Source organism: Stegostoma tigrinum, chromosome 16 (genome assembly GCF_030684315.1).
Source record: "Stegostoma tigrinum isolate sSteTig4 chromosome 16, sSteTig4.hap1, whole genome shotgun sequence".
NCBI classification, from domain to species: domain Eukaryota; kingdom Metazoa; phylum Chordata; class Chondrichthyes; order Orectolobiformes; family Stegostomatidae; genus Stegostoma; species Stegostoma tigrinum.
In genome coordinates this window covers 33,853,718-33,880,918 of record NC_081369.1, presented here as the reverse complement: position 1 = coordinate 33,880,918, position 27,201 = coordinate 33,853,718, and the positions used below count along the sequence as shown (strand labels likewise).

General features: G+C 39.7%; 1 protein-coding gene across 7 annotated transcripts in view; it reads left to right on the top strand.

Annotated features, from left to right (window-relative positions):
* tshz3b (teashirt zinc finger homeobox 3b) overlaps positions 1–27,201 on the top strand; it is a 186,742-nt gene that overhangs the window by 141,349 nt on the left and 18,192 nt on the right. The window contains exon 1 of one of the 7 annotated variants that reach the window (XM_059651690.1): positions 2,086–2,119. The exons of 5 other annotated variants lie outside the window; for them this stretch is intronic. The gene's annotated coding sequence lies outside the window, so the exon portion shown is untranslated. Of the gene's footprint in view, positions 1–2,085; positions 2,124–27,201 lie in introns of those variants that run through there. One more of the 7 variants, XM_059651689.1, reaches the window with a different exon arrangement.

Sequence of the window (27,201 nt, the reverse complement as noted above, 5' to 3'; positions counted from 1 at the left end):
ATGGTTGGGAGGATAAGGTGGGATGAGGGCTGTTGAGCGGCTGCGACGCATGTAATAATGTGAGATGTACTCCACGAGCCTTGCTGAGAAGTATGTGCTAGATACCTACCTTTATGAAGTGAAGAAGTTCCTTTATCTTCTGTCTGTACTACTGTGCATTACATTTTACCCAAGATACAACACTGATCTGGGCCACTATCTGTAGCAGGCTAGTAGTGTGGGTGGTATAACCTGCTTTGCCAGTCAAAAGGATAAAGCACTGCTCTCCTTTCCACTATTGTGTCTACCACTAATCTTCAGTTCCTTGTCAGTGGCAAGTAAGCTTTCATTTCCTCTGGACCATGTCCTGGCTATAGGGGCTCGAGCATCACAGAGTGAGGGGCAGTTTCAGGCTTGTAGCATCTGAAGTGTGCAGCTGGACTTTAAATATGATGCCAGAGATGTGAATGCAGGAAAGTCATGGGTGCATCTCTTGCTGTGCAATTCCACAGGAAGGATGCTCTAGAGCTTGGCCACATAACTATGAGGTCATGAGCAGATGATTGCATGAGAAAAGTCATTGTGAGCCATGAATCTCACTGGAAAATATATTTTGACTGAAAATGAGAGAATTCATCCCTAAGTGTTTCCTACACTTCAACAGTGACTGTAATTTATAAGTACTTAATTGGCCACAAAGTGCTTTTGGACATCCCGAGGTTAATGGAAGTTTTATTTTTCTTTAAACAAATATGAGAGCAGGTCTAGAAATCCACACCTCTATTGCAAAGAGGTAAAAGAAAGAAATAAAGAGCAGAAGATGGTAGTACATTGCAAACCCCTGCTAAAAGTTCAATAAACTCATCTTGGCAGGGCATTTGTTGATGAAATTGAGAGGTAGCTGAACCTTTTCAGGTTTAGTTCAGTTGACACAGAGAATTAAATTACATGGTGTCTTGCAAAAACCACAGAATGCATATTACCTTGTACATTGGGGATCAAGTGCCCAACATTCTTATAAATGCAACAAGCTGCTTCCTACTCCTAGGTATTTGGAGGCAAAGCGACATAAGGACACATCATGAAGTGCCTGCATGGCTTCCATGATGTATGAGGCAACCCAGCTATAGGCTGTGCAACCAGAAATGGAGCTTGTTGGTATCCCAAGGACCCTCTAATTTCAATTCAAGTTAGTGATTTGAGAAAACAAAGGAGAATGAATCCTCCTATTCGAGGTCACATCCTCCATCTTCTTCATATGCATCACACTAGTAGCAGCAACTGTAAACGAGCCAGCCATGGAAGTAATGTAAAGGCTGAAATTACCTCATGACTGGTGTGCAATATGCATAAATAAAAGTTTGGATTCTGAACTGTGTACTGTATGTCTCCACATCCAAACTTTTGTTTGTGGAAAAGTAGTATATATAAAGTTGTACTGAGCTTACAGGTAGGAGTTTGACTCATTGGCTTTCATCAATTTACATTCACATCAACTCTTCCCTTGACCGGTGGAACAAAGAAGAGTATAAGCCATTGTATTAGTTATGGTAAGCTGAGACCGCTAAGGTCCCAAACTGTTTTTGTTGATTGTGAGAGCCTGTTTTTAAAAAAAAGCTACAGTTCCCACATTCCCTTGAGAACACCTACCCTGTGAGGAAAGTAGCAGTTTACCCTGACAAATGCAGAGCAGTGAGCCAAGGACCATAGAATCTGGAGCAGGCAGTTGAGTCATTCAGCAATCCAGGCCCTTCAGCCTGCTCTGCCATTTGGTCAGATCATGGCTATTCTGAAGTTCAGTTTCATTTTGTCCATCTTTGATCCTTTATACTCTGATCACCACACCTAATGCACAACTCTGAACTCAGACTTGAAAATTCCAATTCACAAAGTATCCAAAGTATTTTCACAAAGAAGATACCAATTCCCATTATATTAATATTGGGAAAATGCCCTTCCTGAATTCAAACCAATTGCACTGGTCTAATTTTACAATTCCATCCTACTTTCTCTTTTTTTTTCAGGAATCTCCCATTAGAGGACATAGTTTCCTAGGGACAAATAATTCAGAAACAATAACGCTCATTTAAAGATGATGCATCTACGTAACTGAAAACGGCCCCACTCTCTGGATGATCTAGTAGGTGAAGATCCTGGTTTCAATACCTTACCTGTTCTGAGTAGCAGAATGCAGTGGCTAGGGTATTTAACTGACATTGGTACCTCTTGTTCTAGAAAGGAAAGTTTGCTGAGGATTTGTGCTCATTATTGATCTTGTTAGGTGTGCACTTATATAAATGTTTGGCAGAAAAACATCAGGTTGTTTGGCTACAGAGGCTACAACTATTAGTACTTCTGGCTAAGTGTATAGATTGAAAACAGTTAGTTGAGGAGAGCTTTTGTGCTCCTGAGATGCTGCTGGGCCTGCTGTGTTCATCCAGCCTCACACTTTGTTATCTTAGTTGAGGAGAGCTGTCAGTTTTAATGCATAAGATGCCAGCAGAAGTCAGTGTTGTTGAGAGATGAAGAGAAAAATTGAAAATGAGGAATAATGACAGGACACTTATTCTGCATTATTGCAAATATTTGCTCTGGTAGGGTTAATAAAGAAAAATGAAAATGATAAAATGTTTTTTTAATTGTGATTCTAGATGAAGGATTGCATGCAAGCAATACAACATTAAAACTGTCTCGCTGCTGAACATTTTGGCCATGTAGTTTGATGACCTTACAGCAGTCACCACAGTCCTGAAACTTAATATGTTGTGTAAATCACTTTTGAGATATTTTTGAAGTATTAGGTATTAAATAAGTTTAGGAATATTGTTACTGCCACTATATAGTTGGAAATTAGCAATATGACTTGCCCCATTGAAGGCAATGAAAATGGAACACCGCATTGAACATTAATGCGCTATAATATATCATCCTTCACTAGCTTACTCTGCCATTGTTAGTGGTGAGAAACCTGTTAGGAATGCGCACTATGTTCTGTGCACACTTGGTGTTCTGCTTAGATTCCATTGTTTGCACTGGGCCATGTGCCATGCATGCATCAGAAGATGAAATCATGGTAAATGTTTCATTGTTGCAAATTTCAGAGAAGAAAGCATGGGACAATAGTCTGATCTCAGGAGATTCTTGTTTGGAATAAAGGACAGATTTAAAATGAAGAGTATTTTCAGACTTGCACACCATTCTCCAATTACATATAGTTATTCTCTGCTACTTTCCAGTGAGTAAAAGCTAGTTATTCTGATTAAATGAACTTTGGAATGGGGCAACTTGGGCCAATTGAAGCCAGTAATGCAATTTGTAACTAATTTGACACTGGGCTGATACTTTATCCATTTTATAGGCTGGGCTTGTTTGTGTTCTTCAGCCTGTTTCTCACATACGTGCATGGGAACCTTTTACATTTTTTTGCATCTAAAGTTTGCATTTCATTTTTGTTGCCTTAGAAAGTACTATTTATTAATACTGTTTTGTAGGACAAATCAATAATTGCTATCTAATTGCTTTCTTGTTTGCTTCGGAAGAGTTTGTAGAAATGTTTGCTTTTTTATCTCTAATACCACAACGAGAACTCACTTGGTATGGAAAGATGTGATTCCACAGGTCATGTTTAGCCCAGAGAGGACAGGACATTAGAAATATCATACATACATGAACGAGTTCTGAAGTGCGCAATTTAAAATGGCTATTTTCTGAGCTGCCATTTTCATTTTTGGAAGATTAGAAACATGTGGAATTTTACCCACTGGATTTTTTTCTTAGGAAGCTGATTTGTACTGATTAATTTGGAGATTACCAGCAATGAGGAATGAATAAATTCCTCATTTTGGTACCCACACTCAGCACTAAACACTTCCAAGTTTTGCTCAGGTCTTTGGAACAAACCTCACTTTACTCCCCTGCAAATATGTTTCTCAAAACCAGCCACAGAAGACTTAATAGTACCAGCGCACATTTCCCAAATAAAATATCCTGACACTTAGACTCTGCCCACAAAGTGTTGGATTGAGGATTTTCGTAAAGGGTCATGATATAGAGTCCCAAGAGTAGTAATTCCTAGCCCAGACCTTGAACTTGAAAAAACTTTGTGTGAACTCCTCGTTCCTGGGAAGCAGGGAACATACGTTTTACATTGCTCTTTCCTAAAAATAATTTTTGTACTTTTAGCTACAGTGTGACTCAATGGATAGTACTCCACAAATTCCCTGTGACTTCACTTATGCTAATGTTGAGCATGATTTAAAGATTTAAGAATTATTAGCTGTGAAGCAGACCTCCATTTGTGTCAGTATGTGCCAAAATTACTGTGATACAAATAGTATTATCTTGTATTTATTCATAGAATTTAGGTGTTGCTGGCAAGGCTAGCATTTACTAACTTTGCAAAGATCGTGCCTTCTTGCAGTCCATGTGATTATAGGTACACTTGACATTTTCATTAGAGAGGGACTTCCAGGATTTTGACCCAACAACATTGAAGAATTGGCAATATGTTTCCAAGTCAGGGTGATGTGTGGCTTAGAGGGGAGCTTGCGGCTGATGGTGTTCCTATGTATTGTGATCAGAGATAATGGGGACTGCAGATGCTCTGATGAAGGATCTAGGCCTGAAACGTCAGCTTTTGTGCTCCTGAGATGCTGCTTGACCTGCTGTGTTCATCCAGCTTCACACTTTGTTATCTTGGTGTTCCTATGTATCACTGTTCTTACCTTCCAGGTAGTCGAGGTCACATGTTTTGAAGGTGATGTCGAAGACCCCTTTGAGTTGTTGCAGTGCATCTTATAGACAATACACATTGCTGTTATTGTGCCTTAGTCTTGTAGAGTGTGAATGTGGGGTAGCAGTCAAGCAGATTGCTTTGTCCTGTATGGCATTCAGCTTCTCGAGTGTTGTTGGAGGTGCACTCCTCCAGGCAAGCTAAGAGTATTTAATTACATTCCTGACTTGGGCTATGGAGATGATATGTACTGGGGAATTAGGAGATGAGTTGCTCGCTACAAGATTCCAAGCCTCTGAACTACTCGTGTGGACACAGTATTTTTATAACTAGCCCAATTCAGTTTCTGTAACTCCTAGGATATTAGTTGTGGGGTTTCATTGATAGCAATGCCATTGAATCCAAAGGGGTAATCATTGAATTATTTCTTCTTGTCTCAATTAAACACCAGGAAAGTGGAGTGCTTAGACTTGCAACGAAAGCTTAAAGTATAAGCTCATGTTTTCTACAATAAACTGTAAACAAATAACATTAGATATTTGAAAAGTGCCTTAGAGGATAAACCAAAGAAGAGTAAATTTAACAGTATAGTAACATTTTCTTTCAATTGTGATTATGCTCTGCCGTTGTGAGGTGCGAATGATAAGATGTATAACCTCAAGTTTGGAACTGCTGTCATGTTCCATCTGTGTAAGCGGATAAGCTGTTTTATACATAATCACTTAAAATTAGGTAGAAGCCCAACTGAATGTCTTTGGAAGCTTGTGATACCAGATAGAACAGATGTGCATGCATAGGATGCTGATTTATTAACTAAGGTGTACAAATAAGAAGGCAGACATCAGCAAAATTACTATCACAGAGCTGAAACCATACACAACAATGTCAGCTTTAAATTTGAGTGTGTTGCTTATTTGTTTATTTCCTTCAGTTACATCTTTAGTTTTAAAACAGAAGGGTCTAAATGTAATGTTACACCAATTTTGTGAGCACAAGACAAATGCAACAAGAACCCAGTATGGCAGGTTGGATCCAATCTCTGGGCAGTCAAGTTAGGATCTGTTTTGGGGATAATTCTGCTATACATCTGAAAGTGATTTCTGGGTCATTTCCAAATCTGGTATATTTGTTTACACTAGTCACTTCTCTTTCTGGACTGTACTGTGTTGTTTAGTTTCTAGTGGGGTTCAATATTGACCTCCGTGTCTCAGACTGAGGGAGAGGAAAACTAATGGGAATTCAACCTCTTTTTGCTATCTAGTGAGCCATGTTGGAAAACACATTTGTGTGACCAAAATAGGACTCTGATAGTCATACCCATGTCACCATTCTCCATTAATGTGTTTTTTGAGGACCTTTCTTGCACCAGTAAGAAACCATTCTTTAAAATGGGATGAAAGTACTGGAGTGGAATCAAAAATTGCAGCTGTTAACTGTATTTCTAATTCACAAGTTTATTAGGCTTTAGGTTAATATTAATGAAGGCTAGATATTTGTGTGAGGCTATCGTAACATTAACCCAATGAATTTAACGTCAGAAATCTTTGACGTGTAGCTCTAGAATGGGCAACATGGAACATGTACTCTACACAATATACATTTGTGTTAGTTTTCATTAGTGCTATAAGTGAATCAACACATGGTATTCAATAGTTTTAAGCAGAAAGTTCGAATAGATTCACTTTGGTTTTCCGATAAATTTGACTGGTTGGGACGACTTCTTTTATGTGATTGCTTTGATATAGTTTTGTGATTTATTCATGTTGTTATTTTTAAAGCTCGAGGTGTAGCTGTTTTTTTCCTAAAATGTCATTGTGTTACAGCATTTTCATGAGCTTCCATATTTCACACCTGGGCATTATATCTCACTCTGGCAAAAAGAACTTGACAGAAACCCCTTCCCACTCCCCCACCCCCAAATCAAGTGCACTGTGACTTATTTGATTGTCTGCCATGTTAGCAGCAGCTCCCCGTCGAAACCCTGCCAAGTCAAACCTTGAAAGTTCAGCCTCAAAACATCACAGCTCACCAGCATGGGTTGGAAGTTTTATCTAAACTAGATGAATATTAGATAAAACTGTTCAGTTCTTTGAGAACAAAAGCCTCTATAACGTTGCACCTATACTGTGTATTGGGGTTGGTGCAATACATAAAATAGTTGAGTTTCAAACCAGTATTTGCAGATCAAGTGCAACAGCCATTCAGCAAACCGGACTGACATCACCAATTGCACATTTCTGTGAAATCAAAGTTGCAGATGGCACAGAGATTACATTTTATGTTCACTTCTGCGCCCCCACCCCACACCATCTCTAGTTTAAACAGACAGGATGGTGATAAGCTGGGACGATGCCACCCCCCCCCGCCTCCACACCAATTAAATCTATGACCGGAAGGCCCATGAATTACTTTGCTGCTGCATCACCACTTAAAACTCTTGTGCAATCAGTGCATACCCAATGGCCTCAACACATTGGTGTTGGTATGAACTAGTGACAGACTCTGGCTCATGGGGAGCAGGACAACCAAATCTGCGTGAGGTTATTTGTGGTCTCCAGGGCATGATGGGAGGGGTCTAGTGCATTGGCTTCTTCATTCAAAGGGAAGTGGTACCAGGTCGAGGCTTTCAACGTCAAAAATGGGGAGGAATGGTGAGAGCCACAATTCCACCCCACCCCCTTGTCCAGTACCCTATCCAACTCTGCTCATCATCACCTCTGACCTGGAGCATTCCGTGATCCCAGGCCTATTTCCCACGGCAGCCCTCATCTCCCCAACGATGCTGCCGATCAAAAGAGTTATTGGTTTCTGATTGAACAGGGTCCTCGCCCCGTGGTAGGCCCATAGATTGCTTGTTTTTTTTTCTCTCTGTGGTAATTTGGTGGACCTGCCCAAGGGTGATAATGTTGATGTCTTGCCTGCTCTCCTGCTGGTGGCCGAGGCTCCTGTAAACACAGTAAAATTCCTCCCAGACATTTGTTACTCAGCACTTTACCTCATTAATATTGCATTATTACAGGCAGGATTTTGATTCCTTTTGGGAGCAGCTCAGTATCGCAATGGCCCTTTAAAAAAGGTAACTGTGATTCTGTAAACAACACATTTAGCAAATCAACCATGAATTCTATCATATCAGCTGAATACTACTCAAATGTGGCTATTCTCATGACCTGAACTAGTCTGTCACTGTGCCATAACCCTGGCCTAAAACACACAAGAAGATCCTATTCATCCCATTGCCTGGCACTGAGCACTGCAGGAACCCGGTATGTTGGAAGCATCAGAGGCACGAGGACTGAGAATATGGCATGTTACATCACCCCACTGTTTCCTATTTCTGTGTCATCATGTTTCTGAGAATGAATGGACTTATGAATTGCTCCCACATCAGAGTAAACTTTCCTATAATTAACTTGAGTGAAGATCCAGCATTACCACTCCTGCTTTGACTTACCTCACAAATCTGCCTTCACCCTGAAGAAATCTGGTGCTGTAATCTTTAACGTTGCCATTGGTATGTGCGCGCTTGGCTGCTCTGATCTCCCGCATGTAGCAGTTATGCAGCTAGATATTTATTGTTCAGTTTTTATTGATTGAATAAAAGACTACTGGTCAAGATAATTAGATTTTTTTTGTACTCAATTAGATACATGTTGAATAGATGAGTTTTAGTTTGTCTGGATTTTGATTCCCTTTGGGAACAGAGCAGTACCATTATGGCTTTCTAAAAAAAAAAGGTATCTCCGATTTTTAAGCTGTGCATCAAGGAGTTGTATGTTCTCAGCTGAAAACGGGATATTGACGCTACTCTCCTGCAGGGAGGGGCTGAAGATTATAGTTTGTCAAATGTATCACCAATATTATAAGAATTGTATCATAGCCAAGAGTTGGAATCAGTGGGATTTAGTCAAAAAATAGCTTCAGGGTCTGGAGAAGCCTGTAGCTATGGAGAGGTCTTCAAAGATCTTAAAATTAATGCAAAAATTAAAATCATCATAAGGAAACTGAAAATGCTTCTGGCAATGGCAGACTGCAGAATCTCAAAGTGCATTCTGATTTCTTTGAAACAATAAGCCCATTTATCTGGTGATGCAGAAAGTGTGGAAAATGAACCCCATATGCTTTCTTGAAGGTAGCTCCAATAATCCAAATTTATTACTGGCTGGAGGGTTCATCCATTTTGAAACAAATAATCCGATGCTATGTATGCATTCAAATTACTTTGAATATTTTTGCAGATAAAGAAATAGCTGTTTTAAACTAGAAGGTTTGGCAATTTATGCTGTCAATTGTTTTTAGCAAAATCAATAATTATTGCACAATACCACTTCATGTCATTTATAAAAAGCAGCTGTTATTCAATTAACCAAGCTTTAGAATGGCAGTTAGTTCCTAATTCAGAGCAAAAGTTGATGTCATTGAAAGCAATACTCACCCAAAACAATTCATAAACCATCCTACTCACCCAAGTTTCTGCTTTGCCGAGTACCACTTGAATGATTCAGTGTTACTGGCAAAAAAAAAAGCTTACAACACATAGGAAATAGAGAGTCAGATGTGTTTAATGTAAATATGCTGTCAGATCCCTTTCAGTAAATGACATGAGCAGATGATTAACAGTGTTCTCAATAGTTTTTTTGCATAATCTGCCAATTTAGTGGAACACTTCAACTATTCTCACAGAACATTAATTTTGTCATTTAAGGTTTTGTAAATGTTCAACAATGAAGCTGTTATACGAATAAAACTATAGTTACTACTTGTAGCAGTAAGAACCTATAAATCCCCAGATTGCTACATACTTGAATGCATTCTTGCTGGACAAGAATAGTAGTTTTAGGAAGATAATGTGCATTTTTTTTAACTCTACGCGGCCTACATATATCATATTTATTAAATGGAACTGCAGGCATTGCCTATCATTATTTCAACCAAGTTAAAAAATTCAGAGTAACATCTTAATTTACATTTTCAGGACTGACATAAAATATCAGGGTCAGAGCAGGTGAGTAAAGATTCTGGAATTTATACATGCTTTATTATTTTGGAATAGTGAAGCTTTTTTTACAAGGGCCAAAACAAAGCAACTTAAAAGAGAGAAAAGGGGATCCAAACTCGTGTCCCTTGAGTGTTCTAAGATCTATGAGATTGTAAAAATTCGGTAGGATTTATGATTCATTTTATAGGTTTTTTAGAATTTATTAAAATAAAAGCTATGCTAACAGTTTTGTGGAGCCTGTAGAAATTCACTGAATAATGTCCTTTGCAGTATTTTGCACCAACAGACAAACAGAGCTAATCTCCTCTTGGGTTTGTGGGAAGTATCGTTTTCTGTGTTTGTCTGTGTGGGCAGCTATGAATTGATATTTTCAGGCTTGCAATTCCACAAAGTGCTATTAAAAGATGCCTTCACTGTACAAACATTTAAACCTAACAATAGGGTGCTGACATACTCAAAATCTTTAGAAAATGTGTCCTGTGCCCACATAGTTTCATTTAGAAAGGTACAGTGTACTATTATTATTATTAAATTGTTTGACAAGATTCATGCACATGATACATGGCGCAAGTAATGTAATCTACATATGACAAAGTATGGCACAGTGACTGTACATCTGACATAGCCAAGTGGACAAGGAGAACAAAACACCAATTGTTTCAAATCTAAAAGTAAGTCAAGAACATAAATTTAGAAAATCTAATATGAGTTTTAAAAAATATTATAGGGAAATAATGGAACTTACAACAAACAAACATTCAAGTTCTGACGATTTAGACCCGTGGGTATTGAGTGAAGAAGAGGTAGAAGTTGTAGATGCATTAGATATAATTTTCCTGGGTGACTCCAGCTTGCTGTTTGCTCCTCCAGACCTCATTCTTGGACACCTGGCACCACCATCTTAGGGCACACTCCAGGCCATCAGCCAACTTCTCCTCACCATCATGGTACATGTTCATTATGCTTCTTTGTTGCGATACTGGGCTTCAAAACTGCACCAACACCTCGTATTTGCAAAGCTTTGCAAAAACATCTTGCATGCAGGGATAGATACCCCGATCAGAGACTGGACTAGGCTACATCTCAGGGCTGCTCAATTGTCCTCCCTTACCTTGCACCTACGTGGATCCTGTCCGTATCTCTGCCTTGCCTTTTAGTGCAGATCCAAAGCCAGGTGACTGGTGGTGGTTGTCATCAGTTAGCAGCCAAGAGATGAACATGCTGCTGCTGGTTGCCATGCTACATCAATATTATGCTGTTACTGCGTGTAGCAGCTTCTGCAGTAGGCATACTGCTTGTGCATCATCCAAATGGCCATGTCCCAAAGTCAGAGGGATGGGGTGCTTGATCTACTGAAGGGAGACACCATTCCACTACATTAAGTCAAGGACAAGTTCCAGTTTCAGCCCAGGGGCTTGTGCATAGTCAGATCCTTGCTGAGGGCAGATGGTCAGGACCTTCTTGTAGGGGTCAGAGAGCCAAATGTCATGCGCCCCAACACCCATCTTGGCACTTTTTGCCCTAATATGGGCCATTTCTTCCTACACTGAAGAAAGAAAACAAATGGGGGAGTTATTGCTGGTGTTTGTCAGTGAAAGGTGGTGAGGTGTTCTGAGTGAGTGAATAGGCAGCATGGAGAGATGCAGGGTTAGTAATGTCTGGGATTGGTTGCTAGTGCACTAGAATAATCCCCAGTATGGAGAGATTGTGTTACGAGCAAAGGTTACACAGGTTGGGATACTGCTCCTTGGAGTTTAGAAGAATGAGAAGTAATTTAATTGAAACATATAGGAATCTTAAGGGGCTTGACAGGGTAAATGCTGAGACAATATTTCCCCTCATGAGGGTCTCTAGGACTAGAGGACATGATCTCAGAATAAAGAGGTGCCAATATAAGATTGAGATGAGTTGGAATTTAGAACAGAAATCTGTGGAGGCAGAGTCCTTCTGTATATTTAAGGCTGAAAGAGATTGATTCTCCTACTGTTCTAGAATTTAGGATTATTTTGAAAACACAGGAAAATGGAGTGAGGAATGTCAGGTCAACCATGATCCTATTGAAAGGCAAAACAGGCTCGAGGGACTGAACACCCTACTCTGCTGTTTGAATGGTTGGATGGCTAAGAATAAATGAGCAAACACATAAGTTGCTGGAAAAACTGAGCAGGTCTGGCAGCATCTGTGAAGAAAAATTCAGAGTAAACATTTCTGGTCTGGTGACTCTACCTGGGAACTGATGGTAGCTGGGAAGATGTTAGTTTGTATGCAGAAAATAGGGAGAAGGTTAGGGTAGGGAGTAAACGATAAGATAGAGGCCAAAGAGAGAGCAGAGCAGACTAATGGATAAAGGAGTTGATAACAATCAGGCTAGGAGGGTGAATAGCTAATGGGGACTGTTAGTGACTAACATCAAGGAGTGTGTAGTGGCAGGCTATGTGATAACCAAGGCCTGGTGTGTGGGGTGGGGCGGGTGGGTACATGGGAGAGTTTAGGCCCTAAAATTATTGAACTCTGTATGGAGGCCAGAGGGCTGCAGGGTCCCCATGCAGAAAATGAGATGTTGTTCCTCCAGCTTGCATTGAGCTTCTCTAGAAGACTACAGCAAGCCTGAGACAGAGATGCTGGCCAGGGACAGGGTGTTGCGTTAAAGTGGCAGGCAACAGGTAGCTCAGGGTCTTTCTTGCGGGCAGAATGTTGATGTTCTGTGAAGCGGTTACCCACTCTACGCTTAGTTTTCTCAATGTACAGAAGACCATGTTGTAAGCAACGAATGCAGTAGACTTGATTCTGAGAATTGCAGGTGAAGTGTTACTTCACCTGAAAGGTATGTTTGGGCCCTTGGATACTGGGGAGGGAGGAGGTAAATGGGCAGGTGTTGCACCTTCGCCGGTTACAGGGGAAGGTGCCGTAGGGCTGTGGTGGGAAGTTGGGGATGAAGGAAGAGTGGACCAGGGTGTCCTGGAGAGAGCAGTCCACTCTTTTACTTCACAAATGCTGCCAGACCTGTTGAGCTTCTCCAGCAACTTCTGTTTTTGTTCCTGATTTACAGCATCTGCAGTTCTTTTGGTTTTCATAAATGAGCAAAGTTGTTGCAATCAGTTATGATAGTGGTAGATCTGAGACTACATTGACCCAAGTGGTAACCTCAGACCAGGTTGGCAGGGTCTGGTGTTGTGGCCTCTATTGCCTGATGTGGGGGTAGTGGATGTTCCACACCAACCACCAGGAACCCCAAGTCCCTGCTGGAAAAGGAGGGTGCTATTTTCCCTTATCTGCCAAATCTGGGCAAATGTCTCAAACAGTACAGGGTGCCCTCAGATTGACAGTGCTTCTTGTGCAATAACACATTAAAGATGGCATCAACCATTTCTAGGATAGAAAGGCAGTGGTAAATTTTTCCACTATGATGATCGGTAGAATTGGGCATGCATTCGACAAGAGGAACACTGTGGGGACTTGGTAAGCAGCTAAGGGGGTGAGTTTGGGCTGATAACCCGATGGGCTACATCCTAGAGTTCTGAGGGAGGTGGCTGAGGAAATAGCAGAGGCTTTGGCTGTGATCGTTCAAAAGTCACTAGAGTCAGGGAAAGTCCCAGGTGATTGGAAAATTGCTGTTGTAACCCCCTTGTTTAAGAAAGGATCAAGGAAAAAGATGGAAAATTATAGGCCGATTAGCCTAACCTCGGTTGTTGGTAAAATTCTAGGATCCATTGTTAAGGATGAGATTTCTAAATTCCTGGAAGTGCAGGGTCAAATTAGAACAAGTCAGCATGGATTTAGTAAGGGGAGGTCGTGCCTGACAAACCTGTTAGAATTCTTTGAAGAGGTAACAAGTATGTTAGACCAGGGAAACCTAGTGGATATTATCTATCTAGACTTCCAAAAGGCCTTTCATAAGGTGCCTCGCGGGAGGCTGCTGAGCAAGGTGAGGGCCCATGGTGGTTGAGGTGAGCTACTGGCTTGGATTGAGGATTGGCTGTCTGACAGAAGGCAGAGAGTTGGGATAAAAGGCTCTTTTTTTGTAATGGCAGCCAGTGGCGAGTGGTGTCCCGCAGGGTTCAGTGTTGGGGCCGCAGCTGTTCACCTTATACATGAATGATCTGGATGAAGGGACTGGGGGCATTCTGGCGAAGTTTGCTGATGATACAAAGATAGGTTGACAGGCAGGTAGTACTGAAGAGGTGGGGAGGCAGCAGAAAGATTTAGACAGTTTAGGAGAGTGGTCCAGGAAATGGCTGATGAAATTCAACGTGAGCAAATGTGAGGTTTTGCACTTTGGAAAAATGAATACAGGCGTGGAGTATTTTCTAAATGGTGAGAAAATTCATAAAGTAGAAATACAAAGGGATCTGGGAGTGTTGGTCCAGGATTCTCTAAAGGTTAACTTGCAGGTAGAGTCCATGATTAAGAAAACGAATGTAATGTTGTCGTTTATCTCAAGAGGTTTGGAATATAAAAGCAGCGATGTGCTTCTGAGGCTTTATAAAGCTCTAGTTAGGCCCCATTTAGATTACTGTGTCCAATTTTGTGCCCACACCTCAAGAAGGACATACTGACGCTGGAGATTCACGTGGATGATCCCTGGAATGGTAGGTTCAACATATGATGAACAGCTAAGGATCCTGGGATTGTATTCATTAGAGTTTAGAAGGTTGAGGGAAGATCTAATAGAAACTTACAAGATAATGTATGGCTTAGAAAGGGTGGACGCTGGGAGGTTGTTTCTGTTAGGCGGGGAGACTAGAACCCGTGGGCACAGCCTTCAAATTAGAGGGGGTATATTTAAAACGAAATGAGGAGACATTTCTTCAGCCAGAGAGTGGTGGGCTTGTGGAATTCATTGCCATGGAGTGTAGTGGAGGCCAGGACGTTAGATGCCTTCAAGGCTGAGATCGATAAATTCTTGATCTCACAAGGAATCAAGGGCTAAGGGGAGAGTGCAGGGAAGTGGAGTTGAAATGCCCATCAGCCATGATTTAAATGGCAGATTGGAGTCGATGGGCCGAATGGCCTTACTTCCACTCCTATGTCTTATGGTCTTATGGTCTTATGGTCTTATAACATGATAAAACTAGAACTCACTGCAATCCTTCATGAGATTGGGAAAATAAATTTTGGCAAATTGTCATCTTAATAAGATTCAGCCCAAAGTGACTGAGCACTTGGACAGGCATCCATGATCATTGACTATCAGCTGGTATTTGTAAAGGCTCGGACATGTATGACTCACCATGAATTTGTTTGAGGAGTTTCCACACTTGGTGGTTGGCTGAGTAACAATGGATATTTTTGATATGAATTTCCAGAAAGATATACTTGATATTTGCCTCACAAGCGACTATTAGCAAAAATGAAGTGTATGCATTTGGAAGTAAACTTGTGACATTTATTGATAATTTTTTTATTTGGAAGAAAAAATTGATGGAGAACATTTGGTGACAGGCAAGATATAATAAGGGGTGTTTCCCAGGGAGTTGTACTCTGGCCTCGGCTTTTCAGCGTGGATACCAGGCCAGAAATTGCTGTCAGTGTAATGGCAATATTAATGCATATAGCATCATTAGTGATGTAAACATGCAGCAATTTGTGACAAGAAAGGGAGACCCCACTGAATGGTCTGCACCACTCCACAGTCAGATTTTCAAAAACAGCATATCACCTGCAACCTTCCTGTAAGTTTCAAGAAATTGCTGCATTTGTGCATTAAATAACTTTTTTTCTCTCAATCATTCATTCTTTTTCTATTGTCTTTCTAGACCTGATTTGACCCCGACACAAACTATTTCCTCGTACATTCTTCTATTTCTTTCCTAATCCTTAATACTCATTGGTTATTTTGCTATAAACGGTTTGATTACAATGTTCCCAAATACCCTATTGCCCACTCGCCACCATATCATTGTCAACTTGAATTTCCAGCTATTTGTGGCACTTAACAGTGGGAGATAGTCTAAATAACAGTACACACAATGACCTGTACCTCTCTAGCAAATCCTCAACTTTTGATGAATTAGATGAGTAGAGGGTCATATATCCAAGTTCACAGATAACACTGAACTACGAGGGACAATAAATTGAGTTGATGGAGTGAGCGTGATTCAAAAGTGCATAGACAGATTGAGTAGGGAAAATTTTAACAAGTTGATTTGAATTTGGGGATGAGTGTCATCATCCAATTTCAATTTGAGATGTCGTATGAGCATTTTCTTAGTGACGAAATCAACAGCTGAGTAGAAATGAAGGGATTTAGTTGTCCACGTGCACAACTCACTGAAAGTTAGTGCACAGGTACAAATGTAAAAAAGAAAGGCTGACTGGGAGTTGGCCTCCATGCACGAGAAGTTTGGAACATAAAAATGAGGACATGGTGCCTCAATTGTACAGTATCATCCTGAGACCAAGCAGAAGTATCACATTCAGTTTTGTTCACTGATTCATATAGTAGATGGTAAAACATAGATTAATTGGCTTTCATCTGTTGTTCATTTATGGTTCGCTGTCCTTCATGGTTGTGCCTGTGCTGCAGAATTTGTTCTGTAAACCTTCATACCCTCCGGTAAGGCCTTTCTGAAGACAAATTTCTTGAACCAAGCTTATCCAAATATTCTGAAGTGTTCAGTATTATTTTTCTGTCTGAATACCGTTCTCTGAACCCATTGCAATTTTTTACCCTGATAACAACAAAGTGTGGAGCTGGATGAACACAGTAGGCCAAATTACCTTGTTTAATGCACTATGTAAATGTTTAGGCTTAAATCCTGAGCACCGATTTCATAAACCTGGGCTCTATTCTCCTGAGCTTAAATGGATGAAGAATGACCTAATTGAGGTATTTACAATTATTCAGAAAGTCAGTATGGGCGATTGGCAAATTATTTTCTATGGCAAGGAAGTCAAGAACAAGGAATATAATTGTGTGTTCCAGAACTAGATCACCTTGGAATGAAATTAGGAAACTTTGTTTATATAGAAGATGGTGGGAATTAGGAACTAGTTTTCAAAAGACTGCAAGTGTTTTGTCAATTGAAATATTGGAGAAAGGTGATAGATTTTGGTTAGGTGAAACGTTGTGAGAATTGAAACAAGGAGGATAAATTAAACTGCGGTTAGGATCACGGTTATCAACCACAATCTAATTAAGTAATAAAAAAATGCTTGAGTGGCTGAATGATCTACTCTGTTCTTCATATTGTTTAGATTCCTTGGGGAGCAAAAGATCCAGTTGCACATAAATAAAGGCAATGAATGGTGAAGTTACGTTATTAAAATTATGGCATTAATGTAAGCAAGAGGCGAACAAAGTATGGGGAATACTGTAATTTTCTTGGAGGCCAAAATAAATCCATACATTGAAGTTTGTGCATGTGCGCATGTTTTCTGATTTGAGAATTTATTAAACATTCCATTCATTCAATTTTGCCTAAAACTGCTGCAACTTACATTCTTTGCTGAATATGAAGATTGAAAAATGCTTTTGCATTCAAGGATGCTTAAACAACCTCAGAGGGACAGTATTGGTGACAAGACCTAAATCAAACAAAATCAGAACTAATTTATATAGAAACTAATACAGAAGTTGGGACAATAGCCTCATTTCAAGGATAAGACAATATTTCAACTTTTATTTTGCAGTTCATATTATTTGAACCCCCACAATGAAGTATCTGGTGAGCATCATATACTGAACTCCTAACAATGGAAGACACTGATTTAAAAACTTTCAGCTTTCTTGCCCTACAAGTGAATAGAATGGTACCTTTGTTGAAATTGAAGTTATTGTCACTTAGAATGAATTCAAATACAGCAAAGTGCTGTTAATAATGAAAAATGCGATGATGCTCTAATTCACACACTTGAGACTGTACAAAATAAAATTCCATTCCTTGGTTTCACTGAGAAATAAAATTTGTAATCTCTTCATGCTTAGTAAGCCTGGAGAAGTTAAATATATCTTTTGGTAATAAGGTAGGTTATTATTTGATATCTGTAGTGAGCCTGTTAACTTTTTATGAATTCCACTGTCCATTTTTAAATTTGGTTTACAGCTCTGTTAGAATAGACGATAAAGGAATTTGACATTTGTTCATGACTATTTCATCCAGCCTGAAACAATGGATTAGTGTTTCTAGTCATGAAGTGCTTAATATCTCTCTATGCAGCGACGGCTTCAGTTGAAGAATTGTGGCAGTACAGGCAAGATAGGCTTCCTCCATCTATGTTTAGTTTCTGTAATTCTACTCAGGACTTGAATACATTATCTAGGTCGATAATTCAGTGTAAATCTAGTGAGCCCTGATTTGTTAGAAATGGTTCGAAGAAGAGATTAAACTGTAGCTGCATCTGCTACTTCCAGCGATATGTTAAGGATCTCGTAGTTTGATTCTGAGTAGGGTGGGGAGTCCTAACACCTCAATCAAATGCACCAAAATGGATTCACTGGAATTTCATCTAATTTCTGTTTTGATTTTGCTATGTATTTTTTAAAAAAAAGTTGTTGTTTTCACTGACATTATAGCAGTGAATATACTTCCAAATAATTAATTATATGTGAAGCAGTTGGTATAGTTCTGAGAAACCTGACAAGTCGCAGTTGATGTACAGACTAACTCTGATCTAATCAAATGGCAATGCATGCTTTAGGGGTTGAATGGCATACTTCCTATTTCAATATTCCTATGCAGTATCATTCTAAGTTTTGAATTTTGCAACATAAAAACCGCATGCTCAATATTTGCTTTATTCTGTTATTTTAAAGAAACACCATTACAACACACATAATAAATTAATTTAGAATACTCCTTTGGTGACCATTGCATTTTTTAACATTTATTCAGGGGATGTAGGCATTGCTGGCCAGGCCAGCATTCATTGCCCATCCCTTACTGCTGAAGGCACTTTAATGGTCTGCCATATTGCTGCCGATCTGGAGTCACACGTAGACTAGACCAGATAAGGAGGGTATATTTCCTTTCTTAAAGGGCATCAGTGAACCAGATAGGTTTTTGTGATAATCAACAATGGTTATGTGGTAAATAAAAACCGAAAGAACTGTGGATGCTGTAAATCAGGAACAAAAACAAACTTGCTGAAAAAACAGAGTTAACGTTTTGCGTCTCGTGACCCCTGCTCAGCTCTTTCTGGGGAAAGCTCTCCGGATCCAAAAAATTAACTCTGTATTTTCCTTCGCAGATGAGGCCAGACTCGCTGAGCCTTTCCAGCAATGGTTGTGTAGTCACCATTAAGTTAGCCTTTTTAAATTCCAGATTTTTTTATTGAGTTCAAATTTTACCTTCTGTCATATTTGTGAATCTTTATAATTCACAAAACCAGACACACTTGTTTAAGACTAAAACAAAATATTCTGCAGTCTTTTCCAGTTTTATCTAGCTTTGCAATTGTGTATCTGTGACATGGCATAATTAAGGGCCTAAATACTTCATAAGTATGCATTGGTTTCCATTGATCTGTGAAGGGCTCAGTAATGGTTTAATATTGTTATAGATGTGATTTTCACTGCAGTGTTAAGTAAATAGTTATTTAGAAGGTTGGAAACACAGATAGGATAGTGAATGATAAATGATTACAATGTCGATAATTTACATCTTTCCTCTTCCAAACCAGAGTGCAGTTTCATGGGTGACTCCCAACAGTGATTGTTGGATGGTGATAAAGAGCTGGCGGTTTTACCAATTTTACCAGCTAAACCAGCAGGGCTGTAGCCCACTGCAGAGCATTTTCCTTCTTCTTGGCCAAGATCAGGTAACTCCATACAGATTGAGCTAGGATCTTCTTGGTTTATGTCTTAATCACTCATAAGCCAAACTTTCTCCTTCTAAACTTAACTTCTTCGATTGTAAAATGAACCTAGTAACTGGGGGAGCTTTGCCACATCCATTGAGTACTGCTGCATAGAGTAGTTACCAGCTTCTGGGAAAACTATTGAGCTAGACAGCAAGACTAGTGATCAGCAAAGCTGGTGATGACATTAGATTACCTTTTGGCTCTTTACTAACGTAAGCTTGTTATTAGAATGATAAAACCAGTTAGTTCTGTAAATTTTTATCAATAATGATCTAGGTAGCTACCTTTGCAGCCTGGATAATTTGACAAAAATATTTACTTTTTAATGTTTAAAAAAATACAAAAGTGTACTGATCAAAACTGATCCAGCCATCAAAATGACTTAGTCCTGAATCATTTCCAAATCTTTGGGTTGGCACCATTTATATCAAGAATGGGAGATTGAGCAAAAATGGACAATTCAATCAAATTTTAACTTTTGCCATTTTTGTTCTGGAAATCAATTGCTTTGCCATTAAGAATGAAGTATGTTGAAGGCTGACACTGTGTTTTCTGCTGTTATCTGTCAATACAAGTGTAGCTGCACCATCTGGCACCACTGGCTGCACCAGAGGTGGAACCATAAAATGTCTGATGATCAATATTACCCTGTGAATATGATGTTGGCATGGAAATAGGCAAGATCGGAGACATTCAATACTGGAATGGAGAAAAAAGGACTTTGATATCTTGGTAATCAGATTTCAACCAACCCACAGACTAATATTAGTCACAGAGTACTGTCTGTTAACTCCTGTGACCTAAACCTAGATCAATCGAATGTAAGTTTTGTCCATGTTGGTAGTAGGTGGTATTTCATAAATGAAGTTAATTTGCCAGTTTTAATAGAGTTCTCAACTGGATGCATCTATATCATTAAATTGCCCAAGATTCAACACAAATTGCCATTAAACTGGTAACTCCTTTGAGAGAGGTTAAAAGATTGGTGGAGTGAGAACCGGGAAAGCATGATGAACAGGGATTGAAGATGACACAAAGATTGGTGGAGGAGCAGATGGTGAAGGGGACTGTCAGAGATTACAGCAGAATATAGATAGATTGGAGAGTTGGGCAGATAAATGGCAGATGGAGTTCACGGTGATGCATTTTGGAAGATCTAATTCAAGAGCAAACTATAAAGTAAATGGAAAAGTCCTGGGCAAAATTGATGTACAGAGAGGTCTGGGTGTTCAGGTCCATTGTTCCCTGTAGGTGGCAATGTAGGTCAACAGAGTGGTCAAAAAGGCATATGGCATGCTTTCCTTCATCAGACGGGGTATTGAGTACAAAAGTTGGCAGGTCACGTTACAGTTGTATAAGACTTTGGTTCAGCCACATTTAGAGTACTGCGTATAGTTCTGGTTGCCACATTACCAAAAGGATATGGATGCTTTGGAGAGGGTGCAGAGGAGGTTCACCAGGATGTTGCCTGGTATGGAGGGTGCTAGCTATGAAGAGAGGTTGAGTAGATTAGGATTATTTTCATTAGAAAGATGGAGATTGAGGGGGGACCTGATTGAGGTCTACAAAATCATGAGGGATATAGACAATGTGGATAGCAAGAAGCTTTTTCCCCAGAGTGGGGGACTCAATTACTAGGGGTCATGAGTTCAAAGTGAGAGGAGGAACATTTATGGGAGATATGCATGGAAAATTCTTTACACAGAGGGTGGTGGGTCCCTGGAACACGTTGCCAGCGGAGGTAGTAGACGCAGACATGATAGTGTCTTTTAAGATTTATCTTAAGACAGGTACATGGATGGGCAGGCAGCAAAGGGATACAGACTCTTAGAAAGTAGATGACAGGGTAGACAGAGATCTCGATCGGCGCAGGCTTGGAGGGCCGAAGGACCTGTTCCTTAGCTGTAATTTTGTTTGTTCTTTTCTTTGTTCTATGATACTGGTATATCAGGAAAGTACAGTATAGAGGTTGGTGTTAAGACACATTGTTGAGCTAAAGTGTAAATGGCACACAAAGGGCAGACTTTTTTGATCTTCATGGGAAATTGGACCAGAGAATAGATGGTCCACAGTTTCCTGGCAATAACTGTTGCACTGATTTGTCGTTGTCATCACCTCACCTCCAGGCTGTTTCAGAATATGCCAGCTCATGTGGGAAAAGGATTGTGCACCACAAGTGACAGGTCGCCAATTAAGTATATTAATGGGCCCATTATGGCCTCCCTTCGAATTTTACTGTTGGAACTTAGAGTCCCCTGAATCTAGCCTGAAGACAGTGGTGACTGTCTAGCATCGGACTGAGAGGGGCTAAGGGAGAACAGTACACCACTTGGTTTGTTAAACATTCCCTCCTCCCTCCCACCACACACAACAATTTAACAGCTGTACTTGAGTTCAGAGTCCACTTTGTGGTGGTGCTCACTTGTCTCTCTCCTTTGTATTGGCAACACTCACCCCTGATGAGCTGCTAAGTAATCAGTGTTGGAGGCCTTCCTGTTCCCACGGGAACCCCCCCTACTGTTCTTAACCGGACAGTGCACATGCACACCTTGGCCACAAATTGTCTGTACCTTCAAGAATCACAGTGACAGACTCCATAATGCTCCTCATATAAGGGTCCCAAATCAAGAGCAAAACCTCTGTCAAAATATGGTCTGATCAATTATTTGGATGTTGCCTCAGTTGTGATAATGAAATATTAGTGTTTGAGGTTGAAACATCTGTCACAGTGGTGAATGTGCCAGTGAAATTATCATTGGCTTTTCTGTACCACGGATAGTTATGGAAATGAGAAATGATCCATGAGATAAAGGAATAGTTGACCTTGTCATGCTGAGGGTAACAAAACTAAAATTGCCTCAGCATCCATTAGAACAGAATTAAGCTCAGCTTTGATGCCACAGTGGTTGAATTGTCTGTCAATACTCAGATTCACTGCTGAATAATAACTACTTGGGCAAAACCTTGGAAAGCAACTGACTGAACCTCCGAGAGGGGTCAATAGATTTAGAGAAAGACTGGTTGAGGAAATAAAGGTTGGCAGAAAAGGTAAAAGATGCCCTCCATTTGCCATTATTGTTGTTACAGATTGCAATGCAATTTTTCAAAGATAGCATGTAGATTTCCATATTAGGTGGTCCATTTATTGTGTTCTTTCCGGAGGCAGAATGGCTACAACTGAGCCATGTACCTACAGCAATTTGAATAGGGATTCTTTTCCTTTCAGTGTGCAGGATTTGAGGAAGAAGATGAAAGGATAGCTTTCTCAAGTGTATGTGCCAGGTTCTCCCTAGGGCATGTGACTAAGGACAACAATGCTGGAAGTATTCCTAACGCTACATCCAGCGCATCAAGTGGCTGTCTTTTTTTTGTTGTTCAATAAGTTTTCATGAATATTGGTTTGTCACTGATGTTATGATTGAAGTAGTTGATCGCTATGTGCGTAGATTTCCGGTTGTGACTGGACTATATGCCACTTCAGCTCCAATGATCGGAGACTTGTGTATTTCAGTTTGCTAGTGACAACTAATGTGAAATACACCAATGGCTTTGTTGATAGAGGTACCCATCAGTAAGAATGTGCCACAGCATCCAATGAAAAATCAAGACCTATATTGTCAACTCCCAGTTGTCATCAGCAAAGAGAAAGCTATTTTTGCACAGAGCATGCAGCAATACAATCAGTATCATGCAAGCAACATTACTGGTGATTATAGATTTCCAACATAGGATTTGACATTTTCTTAAATAATACACACCTGGAACTTGCTATTTGGCATGACTCGTAAAAGGCCAGTTATACTATATCCATGCAATGACAATTTATAGGCTAGATACTGCTTAAAAAAAATGACTGCAATGGTGAATGTCACTGATACTGTTTTAAGAGCAGATCACGGCAAGTTGATTTCAGATATTCAGGAGAAAACTCTTGTTTGTAGGAAACCTAATAAAAATGGAGAGTTGATAGTCAGAAAGCTTCTTTTTATTGTATTTTCTAATGAAGTTTTAATGCATTTGCTACAATTGATTCAACCGCTTTTAATGTGTACGTATACACCACTCCTGAGCAAAGCAATATATTTCAAATGACATTCTTAGAGAGCTGGGACTGTGTAGCCTACATAAATAATGTTGGGATATGGGCTGTAGCACTAAATGTACAAAAGCAACATACATTTCTTTCAAGCATGTGGCCATTTTAATAGCATTAAATAGATGATATTCCATTTATTACCCTGGGCATGTTGGATTTTAAAGCTGGTGTATTAAGCATGAACATGCTGAGCAGTCCTGTGGCTTCAGAATTCTCAGTCATTTCAAAACATCACCAATAAATTAAGTCAAGGGTGACCATACCACTACAGTAATTGGCATGCTCAGAAATGTACTATATTAACAGTAACTCCTTATGAATTTCTTAACCCCTTGCCTTTGGTTAAGAATATAACAACTGTACCCAAGTTACTATTGGATAATATGCTATGACTGAAGTTTCTGCTTAATGTCACACTAGGTTGAATTGTATTGTTCATTTTAATATTGATGTATGTAGAATGTATATTGCTCTGAGAAGAGTGAACAACAATCAGAATGGATCTGTGTGTTAAAGAATTGCATGAAATGTATCAGATGCTTACAGACAGAATAAATGTTATATAATCTTGGAGTGAGTCATAAGTTATGAGTCTGGTTTTGAGCAACATGTTAATATGCTTTAACCAAAAATTCAGTTTGCCTCTTATTCACCCTCTAGTGCCCATTATAATAGTATAATGTTAGATACACTTAGAATTTTAAATACATGTTATATAATTGTGGTAAAAGTTTCCAATGATTTACTTTAGATCAACCCAAATTTCTTTTTCTTTAAAGAAGAAGTTTGTGGGATATGTTAAATAGACTGTCAATTCATTATTAACTGTTTCACCCTACATGTTCTTGCTGTTCAGTTTAGCATCCTATGACCTTGCAAGTATTAAAATACTCTGTAATGTTAAAATTTCTGCAAATCTTTAGCAATTTTACTGGATTAGAAATGAATTGCTTTAGTGCATGGGAGAGACAATTCCACAATTTTCTGTCACAGTGTGAGTGCTGCAAGATCACTTTGAATAAAGTACGAGCATTTAACATCGGAAATATATCTTCATGATATGATTCCATGGTCCTGGTCAGCTAGTTGGAAACAAAGATGCAAATAATGATGAGCTCCTATTACAGTTTAAAAAATTCCTTCGCTAAGGAGGCTAATCTTACACAACTTTGCTACTAACAAGTTAATCTTAGCCAGGGCTATAGATTTTCTGCTCAACCAGTTCCTTTTCTTGAAAGAGTCATCCAGTGTTCTGCTGTGGGCAATACAACATAACCACACAGGGGCTCATTTTCAGGTGTCTGGAGAATATCTGTGAAAGTTGCGTTCCTTTATATTGTACTCATCCCTTTCTTTTTATTTATCAGCATGCTGATAAATATTCAAATGTGTGTTTAAGTCTACATAATAGATCCCTGTCCAGCAAAAGGGCCATGAAAGTTCATAACATAAATATTTCAGGAAGGTTAGAGTTATAATTTAAATTTCATTATCTACATTTCTGTTCAAATCTGAGTTTGAAAGCAGTATCTGAATCATTCAGAACAAAATGTTCAGCATTTATTGGGGAGAAGGTGGGGAGGTAAAGAGTTAGTAATATTCTCATTTCTATCAAGCCAGATGTCCCATTAACACCAGATGTTTACTTTTAAGTTCTAATAGTCATTCTTTCCATTCCAAACTGAAGCAGACTTTAGGACAGTGTTGAACTGGATATGGTCAGGGACAGCAGTTAAAACATTCTTATGGAATGCTCATTTGCAGTTATATGGTGATCACATTTGTCAGAGCATTAGTCAATTGGATTATGCACCAATCGATTGTAGGTCGCTGTGATTTCTCAAAGGCTACAATGTACTTGCCTCTCCTGGAATACTCTCACATTTTCTCAAGTCACAAATCCATTCATCTCACAATGTCAAATTGTAATAATTAAGCATTATTGATCTTAGATTCAATTAACTGCATTAACACTTGACTAGATCGAAGTGATTGTAGGGGCTGGCCAGACAGAGCATGTGCCAACACCTAACTGAACAACGCCCACCCAGAACTGGTGAGGTTTATGTTGTAAGCTACAGCAGCATGTGATTGTTTCAGGCCCAGACAGTTCCCACCCAGTATAAGGAACCTACACCTGTATTTCATTGTAACTTTAATTTTAAAAAAATCTCACAAGCAGAAAGCCTGATTCCAATAATGGATCAATTCTACAGCTAGTATTACTCGAAGTAAATGGCTGCAAAGGAATAAGAAAGGGATTTAACAATAACATTTACATTAATACACTAATTTCAGGCTTTTGTTGGAGCATGTCTGAATAGTGTTTGTCTTTGTGCATATCTCTTTCCCTTTCCATTAAGACAGTAGGATAATTACAGGCACAGATATTGGGCCAGGGAGGTGGTGAGAATGGAAGCTGGCAGGCATTTAAATTGGTGCAGCTGACCACCACATTGTTTGCCAGCACTGTCCCGTCCATGGGAAATTCCCTAGAGGTAGGATGGAGGCAAAATAGCTCCCTGCCCACAGCATTGGGTAGCCAATTAAGGTAGTGGGTGGGTACCCAATTTTCCGAGACCTCATGGAGCTTTTCAGTTGGCTTCCACTTCCCAGCAGTGTTGGGTATGGGGCAACTGCCTCGAGGTGACCTTCCAGCAGTAGACTTGATGGGGTGGGTGAGAAGGCAATGCTCTAAGCAGGCTATGAGCCCGTTCCCCGTCCACCTTGTTACAGTCACAGTTGCACATGACCCTGTGGGGTGGTTCCTGCTCTGTAATGTGGCCCTGCTTCCAGAACCAGTTTTAAATGCAATCAGTTGAGAGCTGCTGAGAGACACCAATATAGAGGCACCCTCTCTCTAGTTGCAATGGCCAGCTTCATCTCCCTTCCAGGTGGGTCTTGTTTTTGACTTCATTGGACAGTGAGTACGCGCTCTCTGGTCAAATTAGTTAGTCAATGCAACAAAGTGTTGCTCCCAATTTAATATATCAAACACCACAAGACTCCCATCTGATCCTGACAAAACTCTTGTTCAGGTTAACTTCCCCAGATGCCATTGTTTGAATGGTGTATGTTGATGTCTAGTCACTTTATTCTCCTGGAGATTGTGAGTCATCTTGAAATAAAGGTTTCAAGAGTAAATGGCAGTTAAGACTCTATTTCCTATTCAGGCCCAGCAATCTTGCATTGTTGATAGCATACCATCTAAGAGTTTATTTCTTTTAAATATCAAGACCTTCCTTGGCCACAGGCAATGCTGTGACCTGCAGTAAGAAAGTTACAAATCGAATCCTAACTTGAAAATTATCAAGAGGCACTGAGGGAGATAAGCTGCATGCCCCAAATCTGACACCAGTTAACACCAGAAACCATTCTCTGAAAGCTTGGTTGATTTGATACTAAAATGTTTAACTTTCTGCATGATAATTTTGGCAAATATGTCTTGCAACTCGATGTTCTGTGCATACTCCTTTCCCTGCTATTAATAATTTTGGTCTGTTAAAGAAGCTGCTGAGGGAATTGAATACTCACAGCCACTCAACAGCACCTTTAGTCAAAACCACAAATTACTGCACGGCACCAAACTACAAC